Source organism: Chelonia mydas, chromosome 1 (assembly GCF_015237465.2).
Source record: "Chelonia mydas isolate rCheMyd1 chromosome 1, rCheMyd1.pri.v2, whole genome shotgun sequence".
Lineage (NCBI taxonomy): Eukaryota > Metazoa > Chordata > Testudines > Cheloniidae > Chelonia > Chelonia mydas.
Window position 1 is genome coordinate 134,397,080 of NC_057849.1, and position 19,036 is coordinate 134,416,115.

At 44.3% G+C, this 19,036-nt stretch overlaps 1 protein-coding gene across 2 annotated transcripts in view; it reads right to left on the bottom strand.

Moving 5' to 3' along the window:
- The window catches only part of VEGFD (vascular endothelial growth factor D), a 33,350-nt gene that overhangs the window by 12,582 nt on the left and 1,732 nt on the right, over window positions 1-19,036 (bottom strand). The gene's annotated exons all lie outside the window — the stretch shown is intronic.

Here is a 19,036-nt window from a genome sequence, read left to right on the forward strand (position 1 = left end):
TGCTGGAATGATATAACTCTTCCACCCCAAAGGCAGAATTGTACCTATAGGGCCCAATTCACCTTGTTGCCTGATGTCAGTATTAATAAAATACCCCCATTTGTGAGAAGGTGTCATGTTCCAGGACTCTATATAGAAATACAGGGGTTCTCTGCTGACTCAGCCCGCATGTAAAGATTAGTGCCCTGCCTACAGAGTTATTTCTGCTGACTCAGCAGAACAGATGACTCTGAGTAGCTCTAACCAATGTGAAGGTAAAGGGTTCGCATATCTCCAAAGAACTGGGGAACCAGGTATAAGGCCATCGACAGGGAGGCTCAGCAGGAAGATATCCTAGGAACAAGCCAAACTCAGGAGAAAACTTCGACTGAGGTTCATAGTTTGTTAAAGGCTAACCGCAGGAAGGGGGATGAGTTTTGGACATTAACCCAGGGTGTGCACAGTGCTGAGAGTCTGCCTGTTCACAACAATCTTACCTGTTTTCCGGTATTAATTATTGGCCAAATCCTGCAGACCTTACTCAAGCAAAACTATTGTAGTCACAGAGAGTATTGTTCACAAGTGAATTTACAGCAATGGCTTTAGCATGTTATTGTGGGCATTCCTTACTGGATGCATACAGTATTTCTCTGTGTGTGTACTGTGCTGTGATGGGGCTCATGGTAATAATTTTTTGCCACATGATGAAGTTTTGCTTATAAGAATTGAAGTTTTGCTTATAAGAATTGATAAAATAAGATCCCAGGGAGGGCAGCACTTCAATTCTTATAAGCAAAAGAACATTAAGGAAACCCCAATATATGAAATTGGTGATTGAGCAGGCAATAGTCCAAGATCTATATCAGCACTAAGACAGTACTCCATATACAGTCGGGGGACACCATGCTGTGTGAGGAGCAGTCTTCTGGACAAGATGTAAAACCAACAGACTGACTACATATGCTGTTAATTATCAAAACATCCGTGGCATTTTTTTTTAACTTTATTTTCAAGAGTACAGATGTTAGCTCGGATGTTCTGGCCAACTTTGTTTTAGGTACTTTCCACCTACCTAAAATTCCCTGCTTAGTTCACTTGAAATAAGTTATTCACTGCTATCCTAAGCCTATATGTAGTGTTACTCTGTACTCTGGCCAGTGGTCATGTTTCATCTTACACGCTGCTATATTTCACTGGTGAGTAAAGTGATTTCTGATGTTGTTTACATTTAGCGAAGCCTGAAAAGTGCTTTTTAACCCTTCTGGAAATCTAGCCCCAAAGTGTAATATAAATGTGAATCATTATTACAAATACTGAACTGCAATACCATCCTAGTTCTGCTGATCTAGGAAAGCTGAAAGAAAAGCTGACAAAATAATTTGTAATAAATAATTCATTCTAAGAATTTTGCCTATTTTTTTCCATTTGTAAATTGTCTACTTGATCCCACAGACGCTAAGAGTGTAGGACAAATAATAAAGCAGTTAATGAATAAGTAGCTCAAATGCAGTAGAACGGAATAGAATGATAAACACCCTCAAACACTAGCATGATGTCCTTTATTATTGCAATAAGTCATTCCAGCCCAACCAACAGTGTCTGGGACTTTTAAACCAGATTTAAATTAAAGGGAACTTGTAAAATGAGACTGATATTATTCAAATTCAAAGAGATAGCTCTGTACTTTGCATGAAGGCCAGTGGTTTGAGGAGGAATTTTTTGTTTGTTCTTTGGGGGGAGGGAGGCGTTAAAGAGTTTACTAAGGGATTTCCTAAAAATCAGGCAAAAAGGTCTGACAACACTAAGACCAAAGAACACAATAAAAAGAAAAGCATGAACACATCTGCATGATCACTGTGAATCTATGGCCTTGTCTACGCTAGAAAGCCATACCACTTTGATTATACCTGTATAACTCTCTTCACTGTTCCAAGTCCCTCACTGTTAAAGTGCAGCTGAGCCAGCTGTGTACCTGTACATGGAATAGTTCCAGGTCTTTTCATATATTAGATTCTTTTTGGGCTGGGAAAAATTTTATAGCCATTTTCTTCTCCCCAGTAATCCCCATCCCAATCTATGGTGCCCTGAAGCACTTTACTGTTAAGGCAACAGCTGCTGAGATAAACCATTGCTCCCTTAAGAGCACTGCTCCTAGCATCTCGTATTCCATAACCATTTCCACTTCACTTACTGACAGAGATTGCCCGTCATCCTCAAAGGCCCCACCATATGCACAATTGTCCTTCCAGTTGAAAAGGCTCCCTCCAGACTAGGGCCTTGATTCTGCAAAGCACTTAAGTATGTGCTGAAAGACATGCACATGCTTAAGTCTATCCCTATTCAGAAAAGCACTTAAGCACATGTTTAGCTTTAAGGGAGTAAAGGACATGTTTTGACTTCACTGGGACCGCTCACACCTTAAGCTAGTACTTAAGTACTTTGCCAGATCACTTTGCCAGATCACAGACAGAGTGCTCGGGACCTTGAAGGCCGTCATCCCTCAAACCATAGATCGAACTAGCCTTCTTAAGGCTGTCACAAGAAGGGATAAGGCTGTGTAGCATTGAGAGGAAGACTGACTTCAGGTAATGTTTAACTAGCCGTTTCACAGTCCTAACAAATATTCAGCAGCCTAGATTCTTTGGAGGTTGGGGAGGTTTTCTGAGTTGGGTCTCCCACTCTGAGTCAAGTGGAACAAGAGCCAGAAAAGTTCAGTTCAGAGAGCATAATATGGAAATCTTAGTTCTATTGGCAGGGATATTGTAATAGACTGTGTTTCTCCTATTTCCAGACAGGTCACATCGTGTATACATGGTTATTCATAATTTAAGAGCATTCAAAAATAAAAACTTTTTAAAAGTGTGAGAAAATGCAGCAAACCTGTTAATTATCCATAGCGCTGTGAACTCTGAGACAGAAGGGATTCTACAGAATTATGCACCGTTTCTTGTGTCAGAGAAGCAATGAATATTGTTTGATACCAAAGTCATCCAAGAACATACACGTCTCAAGGAAATTGTTCTAAAAATGACCCCGTACAGTGAAAACATGAAAACTAATACTTTCAAATAATATTATACATGAAGCACCATATGGTTGCCTGATGCTGTAAAACATGCAGAAGAGGACTGATCCTGCCGGCTTATTGCTACAAATCTACAGCAGACAACACATATTACACACACACAGAGGCTGGAAGGCCTTATCTTAAAACAGAGCAGCTGTGCTGGTTTTAAACATGACACATCATGGAAAGGCTCCCCAGAAGGTGAGTGCTTTAGCATTTCCCAAGTCCACCTCCTGCTTACTGTTCAAATGTCTTTTCCTCCCTCCACCACAGCCTCCCTTTGGGGACAAAGGTTTAAAGTTGATTGAAACAGAAGGGCAGTGCTCATCACTTCCCCTCCTCCTGGGCTGTGTGGTTTGAGGAGTGCTGCTTATCAAGGGCCGGATCTTGAACCATTAAAGTCAATGGGAGCTTTGCCATTGACTTCAGTGAGCATAGGATCAAGTCCCAAAAGCACGGGAAAGGAGGGGAGCTCCCCTCTGCTTTGGCAGATGACTGGAGCTGCATTTTCTCGGATATCTCTGACTTCAAGCAATGTGCAGAGGGCACCTCCCACTCACCTCTCACTGCCCTGATCCCATCCCTTCTGCACTCTTTGCACATTCCGGACATGGCTTCTTCTGCTGGTCCATACCCCGGTCTATTCCAGATACCCCATCTCTACCTTCTTTCACTTCAATTCGCTCTGTAACCACCTCCTGCCTGCCCCCTCCATCACACACTGCTCTGATCCTCACTGTGCTTTCTAGTTTGGTGTCAGTCACTCCTTCTGCCAAGGCCCTACCTTTGGAAATAAGTCTGGTGCGGGTCTGATCAGACTTACTTGTGGTCAGGTAGTTCAGTCTCAGGTGGGTTGGTCAGGCTGGAGTATTTTGGTGCTGAGGGATCTCTTACTCACTGTCTTCCCCTTTCCTTAAGCTCAGTCCAGGAGGATGTGGAAATTTCTGTCATTTCCACTGTTATTATTTGTATTGTGATAGTACCTAGCCATGGACTGGAATCCCATTATGCTAGGCACTGTACACACAGCTAATGAAACGACTATCCATGCCTCAAAAACCTTACCATCTACAATGATTTGGGAGAGTCATGAGAAACTAGTCATGATAGACTCATACACATGACCCCAAAGTGAACAAAATCATGTTTCAAGCTATTTCATGGTGAATCTGACAAGTTTTACGTTCAAATACCAAAAAGCACACACTACAAATGACAAAATACAAATGCTATGGCCTGCAGTAAGAGGTTCTGCAGAAAGACACCAAAAACAAATATCAAACCAAAGTCTTATGTTTACATGACTGATCCCAGGCTCTTTGGTTTCCCACCATTTTCAATATTATTTTTGAACTGTAAGAACAGATTCCATACCAGAAGGTAATAATCATATTTGTACTTGCATCAAGTTGTATGTTTTTCCATAACACTGAACTCTCAGATTTTCCAAAGCTATCCTTCAACAATAAGAGGAAAATCTGTTTTCCTGCACTGGGCTAAGAACAATCTCACAGACATCAAGAAAAAATTCATCAGGTCAACTTTGGGATGTTTAGATACTTATAACTTTTGTATTTCCAGAAGAAGCCATAAAGGGCTAACACCTATTGTGACAAAGTTCCTCCTCTGCTTTGGTGGGTCCTGTGCTTTTTGGTGGATTTGCTCATCTCAGAGGTTCACGGCACGCCTCAGTTTGGCTGCTTGTGCTAAAGGCTAAAACCTGCCGTTCACTCAGCTAACCTCAGCACTCGCCAGCATGGGGGAAATGGAGAACAATCTCTGCAGTCTCTGTTGTCCCACCTAGTGGGTCGGGGACAGGCCAGATCCCTTTCCAAATTAGACCTTCCCTTCTGGTGTTGCTCACAGACCAGGTCAACTCCTCCTGTGTCCAATCAGGAGTTGGTGGGGGGGAACCTGGGTCCGCCCTCTACACTGGGTTCCATCCCAGGGCTGTGTGGATAGCAGCTGTCTACATCTCCTGTATCAGATGCATGACAGCTATAGCTACAACTCCCTGGGCTACTTCCCGATGGCCTCCCCCCAGCACCTTCTTTATCCTCACCACAGGATCTTCCTCCTGAAGCCTGATCACGCTTGTACTCCTCAGTCCTCCAGCAGCATGCCTTCTCACTCCCTGCTCCTGGCATGCCCCCCTACTAACTGATGGGAGGTCCTTTTTAAACTAGGTGTCCTGATTAGTCTGCCTGCCATAATTGATTCTAGTATGTTCTTAATTGGCTCCAGGTGTCTTAATTAGCTTGCCTGTCTTAATTGGTTCAGCAGGTTCCTGATTGCTCTAGTGCAGCCTCTGCTCTGGTCACTCAGGGAACAGAAAACTATTCATCCAGTGGCCACTATATTTGCCTTCTACCAGACTCCTGTACCCCACTGGTCTGGGTCTGCCACACTATCTTCTCTCTAATAATTTGAGACAAGTCCAGAACCCTAAAACCCCCTAAAATAGGTAGCACTGGAATGGAAAAGAAGATGGTGTGAGCAAAAGCCTTGCCACCTTGACCTGCAAAGACAAGGCCAGGCCCTCAGTGAGTATGAATTAGGCATAGCTCCACTGAATTCAATAAAGTGCTGATAAACATCAGATGAGGATCTGGCCCACAGACCACACAGAACATCTATAAAGTGCAAACTCAGCCCTGTCCTGAGATTGGGCTTTGCTGACAAAAACAATCCACACTCAGACGACATAAGTATCAGTAACACCTTCTCCCTAGGCTCATCTGCTCCTAGGTTTCCTTCCCAAGGATTGCTCAGCCCACACCATACATCTGAACTCTCTGTAGAGCCATCTGCACCAGTAAGTCAGCAGAACCCATCTAACACTTTCCCAGCAGGATCAACATCTGCTAACAGGGATGCTTAAGACTAATAAACTGCTGGGCTGTTACAGATGGACTTTGCACTTTTAATTTGTTTGGAGTTTGGACCCCTCAGCATCTCATGCAGGAATTTGGCACAAATGGGAAAAGAAGAGTGCAAAGTAATAAAAAAAGAAAGACATACTCAGGTCTTAAATTCATGTGAGGAACTGGAAAAGAAACAAGCGTATCTGCAAATCAAAAGCCACTGTCTTCAAGGACTGCAACAATCAACTCTTCACTTAAGGAAATGTACCTATTGTGAAGCCTATCCAGTGCAGAATGAGAGACAGAAAGCTGGACTAAAAAACAAAGTTGCATTTTGATTAATTTGACCATGGCCCCACTTGTACCTTTCACTCTATATTCAAACATATTTAAACCCAAGAAAATCTTATTTAACTGATAAAATCATCTCCCCAAAGTCCTACCCACACCATCTTCACACCTAAGCAAACGTTCCAGTGCTTTCCTGAATCAGGACATGGATGCTTGTGGAATTCCACTTGTGGAATTACTTGGGTATTACTTGTGTAATGGGAAACCATGGGTAATAGCAAATTCCCTCCCATTCTACCCCATCACCAGCTTATGTAATGCCACCACAAAGACCCATATATTATGTGGAGGCTCCTCTGTTTCGCCATCCACTCTTGGGTTTAAGCAGTGGTGGCAGGCTTGTGTGGGCTCTGCAGCGGCATGAACGCCACTTAAGAAATTCCAATATCATCATAATTATTATTATTATTACCATACAGCCTAGGAGCTCTAGTCATGGATCAGGACCCCATTGTGCTAGGTGCTGTACAAACACAGAACAAGACAGTCTCTGTCCCAAAGAGATTACAATCTAAGTTAAAGACAAGAGACAATGGATAGATACAGATAGGCAGCTGGGGAAGTACAAGGAAACGAAACAATATTGGTTAGCATGATAGGCAGTAGTCTGGGAAACCAGCAGCTGAATCGTCCTGTTTTTTGTAGACTTATAGTGCAACAGTGACTTTCACGTTTGCAGTGCTCTATACTAAAATTATGAGAGAAAACCCTGAGCAGCTTGAAAACATTCAGACTTGCAAGAGTAAATCAAAGACTTATTAACAACCAACTGCGGAATCCTATGAAATCCTGTATCAAGAGTCCAGCTTTACCATATGGCTGACAAACTAGGCTCTGGCTTGCAGTAATTATGACATCACCAGCAATGGCATGTCATTTCTGAGTTGCATTATGGAAATTCTCTATTTCTTGACATTCCAACAATATTTCTGAATCTATATCAGCTATGAAATCATGACACATGAATTCCCATCTGTAACACTATCCACTGTGAAGTACTTGCCTATAAGTATTATTATAGATGTTATAAATTAATAAAAGTACTTGATGTGCACATTACACATTATAATCATTAGCTGCAGTAATGTGCACATCAAGCACTTTGCTAATTACCAACGTGATCCTAAAAAAGTAAGTTGGCTTCCTAGTAATAGAGTTCCAATTTTAACATTGCTGTCTTGTATGAAATGGGCTGATCCTGAAGTTGATGGCCTCTTGCTTTGTTATAGGAAGCCTGGCTTAATATTTATACAGTAAAGTTGCATTACCTCATTCTAGCTTTAAATGGTCATTATTTGGCTGTTCAATATTGCACACCTGTTTGGCGGACAGTTCGCTTACCAGATCTCTGGATGTGCAACTTCATGCCATGATGGATTAAAATGAACACTCGTTTAATGGTTTCCCACTGTGGCACATGTGCTCCTACCCAAAATCGGGAGAGAGACACACACAGCTCATGAGTAGAGGCGAACCACGGCCAACTTGAATTTAACAATTCAGGACTACCTCCAGAACCTTCCAAAGACACATCTGAAATCTTGCAAGGTTTTTGGGGATTGGGCTAAAGCTCTGAAAGCATTCTCATTCCATTCTGAGGCACACTGGAAAGAGTTCTGGGATAATGTTAATGTCCCAAACAAACATCTGATTGCCAACCCCACTAAAGAACTCCCAGGCTTCAACCTATCATGGAAACAATGGTCCGCATTGAACCATTTCAGAACTTTGCACAGCAGATGCTGTCATCTCTTACAGCTCTGCAAGATGAGAGACAATGCACAATGTGACAGTGCACACCAGTCGCAAACTATGGACCACATTGTAAATCAGTGCCCACTTTGATCGTTTGCCCGTGGCATGCCAGACTTATGCCAAACCACTTCTGAAGCTACTCACTGGCTCACTAATCTGGACTTAAGTTATTTGAACATTGCTACTCACCTCTCTTGCCACAGGCTAGGAAATTTGCCTCTAACACTTGAGAAAAAAGTGTAAGCTATCCCACTGTATCATTCAGAACATATAATTTGTTGTCATTGTTACAGCAGGGCCCATACAGTGATGCGCCTCTTGTTGACAGAGCCAGTTTTGGGGCCCTGTAAAGGAAAATTTTATCTTTACTTCTTTAAAAGTCAGTCTTCAGCTCTTTGCATTGCAAAGGTAACCTTGAAAACGTAAACGTGCTGTGCACAAATGGAGTGCTAGGGTTGACAAGAATATGCAGCTGGACTCAATTTCTGCAGCAGGAAGTTGGAAAAGACTTAAAGATTCCCCCCCCCCCCCCCCGACCTCCCTCTGTACACACTGGTTATGTAAAATGTGTCAGTTGTGCTTGGGGTATATCCCAAACTCTCCAGCGTGGTCCTCTGCATAGTGATGTGATAATCATGGACAGACAGCAGCAATTGTTTCACAACACGCTCCAAAATGCTAAGGCTGTTAAAGTATTCAGCCTGCTCTGAATATGCTCTTTACCAGCGTGACCTCTTGCATCCCCCCACTGTAGCTATAGGTCCACACAGGCAATGCACTGTGTACTCCCTGCAACTCCAAGCCAGTCAGGCAGGAGGAGGGGGAGTCTGTAGCGGGTGGATTTCTGGGAGTAAAAAATATGTAACATTAATCAGGTTTTGTCTGGAGTTTGTATGAGGGAGGATAGGATTGATGGATTTGTGTTAGGGGGAGTATTCTACCTAGGGAATGTCATATGTTTCACCGACAGAGGGGCAACATTTCAGGGAGTCCCTCGTTAAAATCTTGGCAGCACCTTCTTGGACCAATACCTAAAACTTCAGAGACAGGGAAACATGCTTATCGTGTTCCAGCTGTGCGATCCCATGCATGAGGGAAAGTTCTTTCCTATCTCCCATATTCTAGTAACTCACTCCATGAAGTAGGAGGTTTAATTAATCTTCTGCTTCTTAATCTTCGCATTCATAGCTACAAAATGGTCATAAAATGGCTACTGGCTTAGCTGAATGTGATGTGTTTTCACAGCAAAACTGTATTAGTTACACTGTGATTTCAAGAAAGCAGCTGTTCTATATTTTGATTGATTTGGTCCACTGGAATTGCATCCTTTGTAAAGCTACAGCAAATGCAGATAGGACTTCTAGCACTTTAACAGCATGCTTATGCTATCAAAGTCCTCAGAGACATATGCAAAGTAACGTGCTTTGGTTCCTATCTCTGGGTTTCAGTCTGGGCCTTTGAATTGGATGAACTGAAAAACTCAAAGGAAGCAAAAAAAAACCCTGCAGATTTTCACCAGATTTTAAAGTAAAGCCATAAATAAACTCAGGTTAATTCAATTTTTTGTCTCACTTGCTGCAGTTAAATACTGCTAATATTTTATCAAAAGGAGTCTCACAAATATATCCCCCCCCACACCCCATTAGCCAGTAGTAGCTTTTGTAGTAGAAGGTGGGGAGGTGGGTGTATGCTTGCAGAAAGGAGTCGGGGAGAGTTTAGGGAGTCAGTTTGCTCTCCCATTGAAACAACACTACTTCTCAGATCAGGTTGCAAGGTTTAAGAATGATAGCAAGCTCTCAGTGAGTTTGGAGTTTGTAACATAAACATTTCACACCGCTTATTTTAATATAGATCTCTTGGTTTTCTTACTGACGTGCAGAGTCGGCCAAGAGAATACAAACCACGCGCCATTCTGGAGGCTAATCACAGAGACAGCAGTCCCACAGTTAAATATGAAATTAACAAGAATGGGCCCGGTGCAGCAGTGCAGCGCTATCCCTATACTCTAGCTAGACTGGTGCAAACAAGCCATAGGACAGCCTCAATCTCTCCCCTAGGAAGGTCCATCGCCATGGGGAGCTTCTTGATCACCACCACCACAGCCCTGGCTGCAGGGACCATTCCAAGGCAGAGGTAGCATGTGGCAGGCATGGATCTGTGCTCCAGCAATTCTTCGCCCTTTTAGTGGCCCTCAGGATGGCTTCAGGGGCTGTATCTGAATAGGGAAGATGCCAACTGCATTCCATCCATCCTTGGCTGGTGGCTGATTGGGGCCCATGTTTTCATCTCAATTATTATTGTTTTTAACATGTGTGTGCTGCCCACTGCCCCCTCCTCTAAATGTTCGGTCCAGATCCTTATGGGGCTAAGGAGCTGCACAGGCAGAAGGAGAGCTGTGGAGGCTGCCGCCGCCACCAGACCACCTCCTACTTATACTGAGGGAGCCAGAGAGAAAGACTGGAGGGAGACTCCTAAAGCTCCTGAATGGGAAACCACTGAGTGGGTAAGGAGCTGACAAGCTCAGTGAGGAGGAGAAGATGGGGGAGGAGAAGCAAGAAGGGCAGCTACGGGGAGGCAGGGAGAGGAAAGAAGCAGGGCTGGAGGTGGTGGGGACCTGCCCCGTCTCAGCCCACTTGCCCACAATAGTTGAGGTGGTGGATTCCATACCTCTTTCTCACGCACACGCATGCTTCCCCATGCAAAATCCAATAGCTTGGGATGTGAAGGGGCATCATAAACACACTGGGATTGTCTAAATCAGTCAGTACGAGTTAAATGGTACCATCTGCTTTGTAGCTCTTTGGATATTCTTTGGACCATCGTTTGTATAAATACCATATTCACCCATACTTTCCTGTGATGCTGTAATATTTTCTTTCCAAATTGACATTAGTAGGCTTGGAACAGTACAGAATTCCACTCCAGACACTAATTAGTAATATTTGCATCATAGAGAATGTTAGGAGCTAGTTTAACATTGTGACAGGACACACATGTCAAGAAATATTCTATTACACTGGGATATGAATGTTTCCAGGGAGTTGCCATTTCAGTTTGGTAACTGTCCATTATTTGCAAGGCCTCAGGGTTTGGACAATGATGCTGGACTGTTCCAGAGATGGAGAAGCGAACTAGAGATTCTGAATATGCAATATGCATTACAAATATTCTTTTAATGCTGTGGAACTTTCTGTTGTTTTGCAGTTTTGTCAGTATCTGGCTCTGACCTGCGTTGCTTTAATAAAAGACTTAGGTCTGTGACTAGCCAATCAAAAAAGCAGGATTTCTAAATGTCACTGTATAATGCCGAGTGACTGCCATCACTGACTGAACTTATGTTACCTCGCCCATATGCATATCATTTCCTGGAACTGTAATTTTTCTTAAGTAATATTTCCCTAGCCGTTCAGTCAAGTATCCAAAGGAAAACGCTTCTGAATCACATTCCTAATTCAAATGAAAGGACAATTGTGTGCATCATTCTCCACTGGCAGCACTACAAAGAGTACACCAACAGGATAAAAACTTCTTGCGCTTGAACAGGAGCCAAACCTAACTCCTAAGTTCCATGTAAACAGCACCATTGCAGTCAGTGGTGCTGCAGACGTGTCATCAGGCACAGCAGGAAACTTGCTGTGTTTCAAACCCACAGCTAGAAAAGTGCCTATGGCTGAAATACAGCTACCTGCAAAACAAGCCCTGGAATCGTCCCTTTCCAAACCTCACTGTGATGCCCATTCAGTCTTGCAAAATAGCATCCATTCCATAGCACGCCACCAGCTGTCTACCTGCTGCAGTTCTGTTTAGATCCCAAGGACCCTAGATGGCGTTGTATCACCAGCTGAGGAGACAGAAGTCATACACTAGACGACTTTGCACAGTCATCATGAAAGTCCAAATTTTGCCTGGCCCCTTACATGGGTGCACAGTGTTGGGTCGAGAGGAATGTCGCAAGGACCTTTCTCTTTCTGCCCTGTCACTGCACAGTCTGTGCTAGAGCTCGGCAAAACTGCAAACCTTGCACTCAGGAGCATGCACAGTACCCCTAAGGGGATGGGGAGGAGACAGGGAAGATCCATAGTAGCCCCAAAGGGACGGGCACAGTGCAAGGGGAGTAAGGGTGTAGTACCACATGTGCAGGGCTGTCCCTAGGCGGGTGCATGGCCCAGGACAAATCAGCTTCCTGCTAGTCTCCTCGCCGTCCACGTGGTGCACCTGGCCGTCGCTCGCCTCCTAACCCCCCCCACAGCCCACCTGCCACTCGCTTCCTCACCTGCCTGCCCACAGTTCACCTCCCCGCTAGTCTCCTCACTGTCTGGCCAGCGCACCCACCCCACCCGCCGCTCTCCTCCTCACCATCCGCCCGCCTGTCTCCTCACCGCCCTCCCACCTGCTGCTCACCTCCCCGTTCGCCTCCTCACCCTGCTCGCCCACCCACCTCACCTCCCTGCCCGCCTCCTCACCTGAATATCGGGACAAATGGCATTCTGACCATACATTGGTCGGGACGTTGGACAAAGGGCTAAATCTCAGGACAGTCCCGATTTTATCGAAGAGTGGGGCCCCCCCAAAGTGCCCCAGTTTGCCCTACCCAAGGGACAGCTCTGCATGTGTGCTTTCATTGTGTGCCAGCAAGCTCGGAGAGGAATCCTGCCTCCTTGGAGCAGAATGCCTCCAACTGCTCACCTCGGGCAGTTGGGCACCCCTCCACTCCCTACTATGGCTGTGTCTTCAGGACAGGAGTTAGCCCTAACGGACTGAAAATGACATTTATTTTAAAGCCCCTTTTGATATAGCAGTGGCCGGCTTTTATAAGTGCACTCACTCACTTGCCATATCAAAAGGCTTTAAAATAAACATAGTCCCCAGTCGCTTCACTATAACAACACAACTGCTATGCGAGGTTTTTTATGATGATGATTTTTAAAAAGCCTTCAACAAAACCAAATCCAGATTTAAACCAGTGCATAAGAATATGCTGCTTCAAGTGGATGGCGAATGGTCAATACTGTGCATGTGAGTAAACACGACTCAGGCCTTATCCACACTGGGGATTGCAGCAAGCCACTGGAGCACCTGCACCAGTACAAAACCGCTACTGAGACTGGCAAATCTGCTACAAGCAGGGTGACCAGACAGCAAGTGTGAAAAATCGGGACAGGTGGTGTGGGGTAATAGGAACCTATATAAAAAAAGGACCCCAAAATCAGGACTGTCCCTATAAAATCGGGACACCTGGTCACCCTAGCTACAAGCCCCAATTTGCACCAGAGTAGCTTACCGCATTTTTCAGGCAGGCTATCCTTGTTTCTGCTTTGTTTGTCTACACTAGGAGTTTGCACCAGTGCAACAACACTGATGACTGGTTGCTGGTGGTACAGCTGAAGCAAATCTCTTATGTAGATAAGGCATGAGTAAGGGATGCAGAGGAAAATCATCAATAAGTAAATGTTTGCTCTGTCCACGTTACTTGCTTATTTTTATTTCAGTCTGATCACCAACCAGCAGAATGGTGGCCCTCATGATTGTCTGAAGATGTCTTCCAATCCCCATCTATCATAGCTTCTCCCCACCAGTTTTATAGCCTCCCAGTTGTGGGCCAAGATTGATGTCCATATTTGATTAGCTGCTGTCTTTATTTCAAACAACTGATTGATTGAAAGCATCTGCTAGCCTGTGTTTGATTACCCTCAACAGTTCATCATATTAAGAGAGGTCTGCTGAATCTCCAGATATTACATTTCCTACTGAGACTGTGCAGTCAGGAGGACTTTTCCTGCTGTTTCTCATGAACAAGCGTTGTGCTAGCTAAGGTCACAGCGTTATTAGTTTCCTTTCCAAACTGATAAGAAAAGAGTCAAGGACTGATGCAGTGTGGGATGGCAATAAAACAGAATTCTGCTTTAATCTTCCTGTGTTACTTTTAAAGTTGATGAGAGAGAGAAGCCAGGAACAAACCGGCTTTCTCCATGACTTACTGGAGGGAAATCATACTCTCCAGGGAAAGCATAGGAACATTTTGTGGATTTTTTAAGATATTGCTCATAGTGACTATCAACTTCATTCACCATGAATCAACATCAGCAAAGGTACAGCAAAAGCGAGAAATATCGTTAAAAGCCACTGTTTCATACTGGTAGTTTCAAATAGTTTGCTAACTGCTATGGAAAGTGAGGTGTAAGGAACACTGAAGAGATGTCTAGATAAAAGTGGGGCATGTTTTCCAGCAGCCTTGAAACTCCCTTTCTATTGGTCATTGTGTGCTTGGCTCTGCTGCCAGGTGTTGTAGCCTCCACAAGGAAAGAGCCAGATGTGATAGGAAATTCACGGACTCGTCTTTTTATGAAAGGTGGGCAAAATCTTCTGCAGAACACAGCCACTGATCAAAGCTGGCACTCGAGAAGGAGCTAGGATGCTGTGTTTTAGATTTGCAAAATCTCCTCAATTGGATTTTGCTTTTTCAGGGTGTTGCAGCCTACAAGCTCATCTTTAACCAGGTCAGCCTCAGAATTTAATGTCACGCACTTACTCCACCGCTTCCAATTTCCTAACCTCAACAACAGGGTTACAGATGGCACTGCACTGATGCATAGTTTTTGTCTGAAAGTCAGTGCCAATGTGGTCATTAACGGACAGAGCGTGACTGGCTTTTGGAAAGGAAAAGTAGAATCTCTCTCCTCCTTGGGCACCCTACATGAAGACATTTACATTCACACTCCCTGTGATCACACAGGCATAAGGCATGCTCTCGCTATGTGCCCCTGGGGATGAAGATCATATTGAAGGCAGACCCGTGCCTCCTTTCTCCACATTGTGCAGCAGAGGAAGCTGGGTGGACTGGTGAGGGCCATGCCGCAGGAATGGATATACCAGTTGTGCTCTGGAGGCTGTTTCTACATCTGGTGAGCCTCTTGTGGGAATCACAGTCTGATGGGCCTCCAGAAGACTGTTGGACTGCAAACAGCCTCTACAGGTTTAACTGTATGAGTGTGGGGTGCCTAGAAAAGTGGTTTTAACTGTGTGTGGGTCCATGAGCAATTGGAGAAGGTACAGTGGTTTTCATGGGGCTGGGGAATATCTAGAATCCCTTACCTTGCAGTTAAGCCAAGCAGAGGAGTTCCAGTACAATGGTCTTCCTCAGGTCTGTAAGTCCAGGGCTCCTCTCTAATAACTACAGGAGGTTTGCCAGAGGTAGCAGACTTCAGCAGCAGAGGTGGGCTGTGAATCTGACAATTTAGGCTTCATCTCTCCCTTTCAAAGAGGGGTTAGCAGAGGGTGAAAAGGGGGCAGGGAAAGTTGAAGCACAAGTTTGTCAGAGATGAGGAACTTGCATCTCCATTACAAAGACAGCTGTAGTGTTGGAAACAGAAGTAGCTGACGGATTGGAGCAGTTCCATTGGCTTTTCTTGGTGGAGATCAGTTGGGTTACAACGAATAAAAGAAACAACTCTCTTAATAGTTCTTTTTAAAGTTCTGGAAAAAGTGGCCTCTGCCTCTGATACTTAAAAATAGAGAATTTCTGGGAGAGAGACAGGAAAAGATGGTTGGGGTTGTTTAGCCAGCAGATTCCTAAAAATAAGAGACTGTCAGGATAGTCAACTAGGGAATATTTGTTAATGTTTCCTCTGCAAAAATTAATAACTAATTTCAAAAAAATGACACGGAAAATGCAATTGTTGTCTGAACGGCCAGTGTGCCAAATTTTGCAGCCTGAATCCAATCGTTAAAGTGTGAAATAAAAGGATTTCCAATTTTGTGCCAATTTCAACATGACCTCCGCTGTAGAGTCACTATTAATGTCTGCCATTATTTTAGATGGGGCTGTCAGCATTACCTATTATGAAAGATGCCCCACAGTTCCCATTAGAAGACCCTGTTTTCAGTTGCTCATAACTTTACCAAACTTCAACTGTTCAGGATGAACTTTATCCTGGCAAATGTCTGCCTCTGGCTGAATTTTGTTTTTGGAAGGTTTCAGCCAAAATGCTTCAGCCATTTCCATGAATGAGTTTATAGAAAAATACATCATTTAGCTCATGTTAAAAAACAGGTGACCTTTAATTTAGAAGCTCCTCTTCCCCTCCATGCTGTGGAGCAGTTACTTGAAGGTTGATAAGCAGGTGGCCTTTGTGTCAGGAATGTGCCTTTTCCCATTCTCATGAAAATCCACCCAAATTACCAGCCTTTGAAAAAGCACAGCTCTCACACGTTCTGTAGAGATGATTTATAGTTTAGCAGCTGAAATCTCTAAAGGTTCCGTCTGCACTGAGCATGCTCCAGCCCAAGCTGAGCAGGACTTCCCCTGTAATTGCAGCAAAGGGTGACTGGGCCAGGCACAGGCCCCAAAACTGAAAACAGGGAGTCTGTCTCTTTGATGCATGCAATGCCCCGTCTTCTGGGCTCAGGGAGCGTGGAGAAGGACACTGCCTAAACTGAATGCACAGGGATCAAGAGCCAGACCTGATGGGGGGAGGGAGGGGGAGTAGATTGGGATAAGGGGCCGGAAGTGGAGGGGGGAAAGACTGGCACTGGAGGCTGGCAGGGAGGGAGATGGTGGCTGGGACTGGGAGCCACAGAGGGAAATGGGAGGGTGGGGGGAGATGCTGAAGCTGGGGCAGGGAAAGGAATAAATATTCCCTAGTTGACTATCCTGACAGTCTCTTATTTTGGGATCAGAGACAGAGCTGGGGCTGGGGAAGGAAGGCTGGAACTGTCAAGACTGGGATTGGGAACTACTGGGCAGGAGAGACATATCTAACAAGGAGCCAGGGTGTGAGGGGACAACTTGGACAGGCTGGGCAAAGAGAGATGGACAAGAGGCCCGGTGAGGTGGGAACATTGAGACTGGAGGAGGAGCCCAGGGTGGGAGATGGAGATTGGGAGCCAGTGGGAATTGGGAAGGTGGGCAGGGGGATCAGCGAGTAGATGATGGGGAGAAAAACAGCTTAGATGGAGATGCTGGGAGGGGAGGAACTGGAACCGGTGGGGCAAGGAGACTAGGACTGGGTGTGGGGAGGGGGGCAGATGGTTGCTCAGAGGGGAAGACTGGGACTGGCTGGGCAAGGATACCTGGAGTGGGATGAGGAAGAAGAGAACTGAATACTAGGACCAATTAGATGAGGAGAATGGGTCTGGGATGAGGAGCTGGGTGTAGGGAAAAGACTGGGCAGGGCTGAAGGGTTCAAGCTTGGGGTGAGGCCTGTAGGATTGCCAACACTGTATTTCAAAAATAAGGGACTGTTCTCTTCGCATCCCCGCCCCACCCTTCCTCCTGATATTACTATTATCTTCATCAGTAATAATGAATAAGCAGTACTCCTCTACATTCACCAGGCGTATTTCTACCTGCTTTTTGCAGCACTCAGCAAGTCCCAGTCTTGTTGTACAGAGATGAAAAAATAAGGGATGTTGGCAATCCTAGGCGGGGGAGGGGGGGAATGGGCAGAAGGGTCTGTGCCCACTAGAGACACTACCCTACAGAGCCTGGAATGCAACCCAAAATTCCTGGGGTTCTCAACATCCCTCAGCTGTCAGCAAATATCTGTGAAACCTACTGGCAAAGTGTGTATCTCATCCCCCACCAGCGCTGGGCCACATAGAGGAGACACCTACCATTGGTATTAGTTACTCTCTTACCTCAGATGGCAGAGGTCTGTGGTGGATCTAAAGGTTCCAACCCTGCTGATGAACTATGTGGATGGCAATATGATGCCACATGATGTTATTTTGGGGGAGGGAGGTTGTTAATCTGGGAAATTCCACAAATTTTTTGTATGTAAAATATCATTTAGGGTTGCAGAGTCAAGCACGCAAAAGTCAATCTTAATTTTGGCATTTTCTGACTTTTGCATGCTTGACTTTGCAACCCAACTAATGTTCTTTAATGACACAAGAGTGAGTGTAATTTTTAATATACTGCACACACCTCTATTCTGTAGTTGATACTCAAGCACAACGCTCATTGACTTAAAAGAGCTTTAGAAGATTATGGTATGAATTGTTATATATATTCTGTGTTCTGCAACTAAAATAATGTTTGTAGCATCCTTGGTTACATATGCAACCCTCTGGGGTAACAGAGCTGCTACTTGCATGCAGGAGAAATACTTAACAGCTGAATAGCACCAGATAAATCATGATATGATCCCACATAGCTATATTTCCTCTCCACATGGCCTCTTAGGTCCATTTACTCCCTTTTGTACTGCATAACAGAAGAGATGATCTTACCCAAGAGGAGCAACTGGGCAGTGGTTAAACTAATAGGGGACGAGGCCAAGCTGCCATCACAGAAATTATTCTAAAATGTCTTTATTCAGACAATAGTAGAAGCGCTGTAGATCGGAGTCTTGCAAAATTCCGGCAGTTAGACTAGATTAATCAAATGGCATTTTCCCTCCCTAACGGCTAGGAATCTATGGATTATGTTAAACACCATTACATTAAAGAGTTGTATTTTTAGGAAATTCATCTGTAGTAAATGCCAAAATAATATCAAAATCTTGCTATCAAGAAGTAAAATATCTAAAAACTTAAATGTGCTTAAAACTCAATCATGAAGCTCTCTCTTCACAAAAAAAGAGAAGAATATTTTAAGTATGAGAAAGCAGAGAAATTAACTTTGGTTTTATCACATGGTGAAGTCTATTTGAAACACAGATCTTTTTTTGGACTGACCTACACCACACCTTCATGTTAGTGCTGGAGTGTAACTGGTCTTATACTGCAGTAATACGTTATGGCCAAACTGTGACTAATTGACAGTGCAGCCAAATGTCAACCATTACAGCTGTACATATGTTGAAAAGACTGTATGACAGTGGCATCATAGTACATACAGTATGGAGAAAAGCTATTAAGGATGTCATAGCTAAATAAGCCATTGCATTTATTCTTGGGAGAGCGTATATTGTTGCAAAATTCAATGAAAGACTTTTTACTCACATAACTATTGGACTACCAATATACTGAATTAGCACTCTGTGCTATATCTGCAGACAGAGTTCTCATGATCTATTTT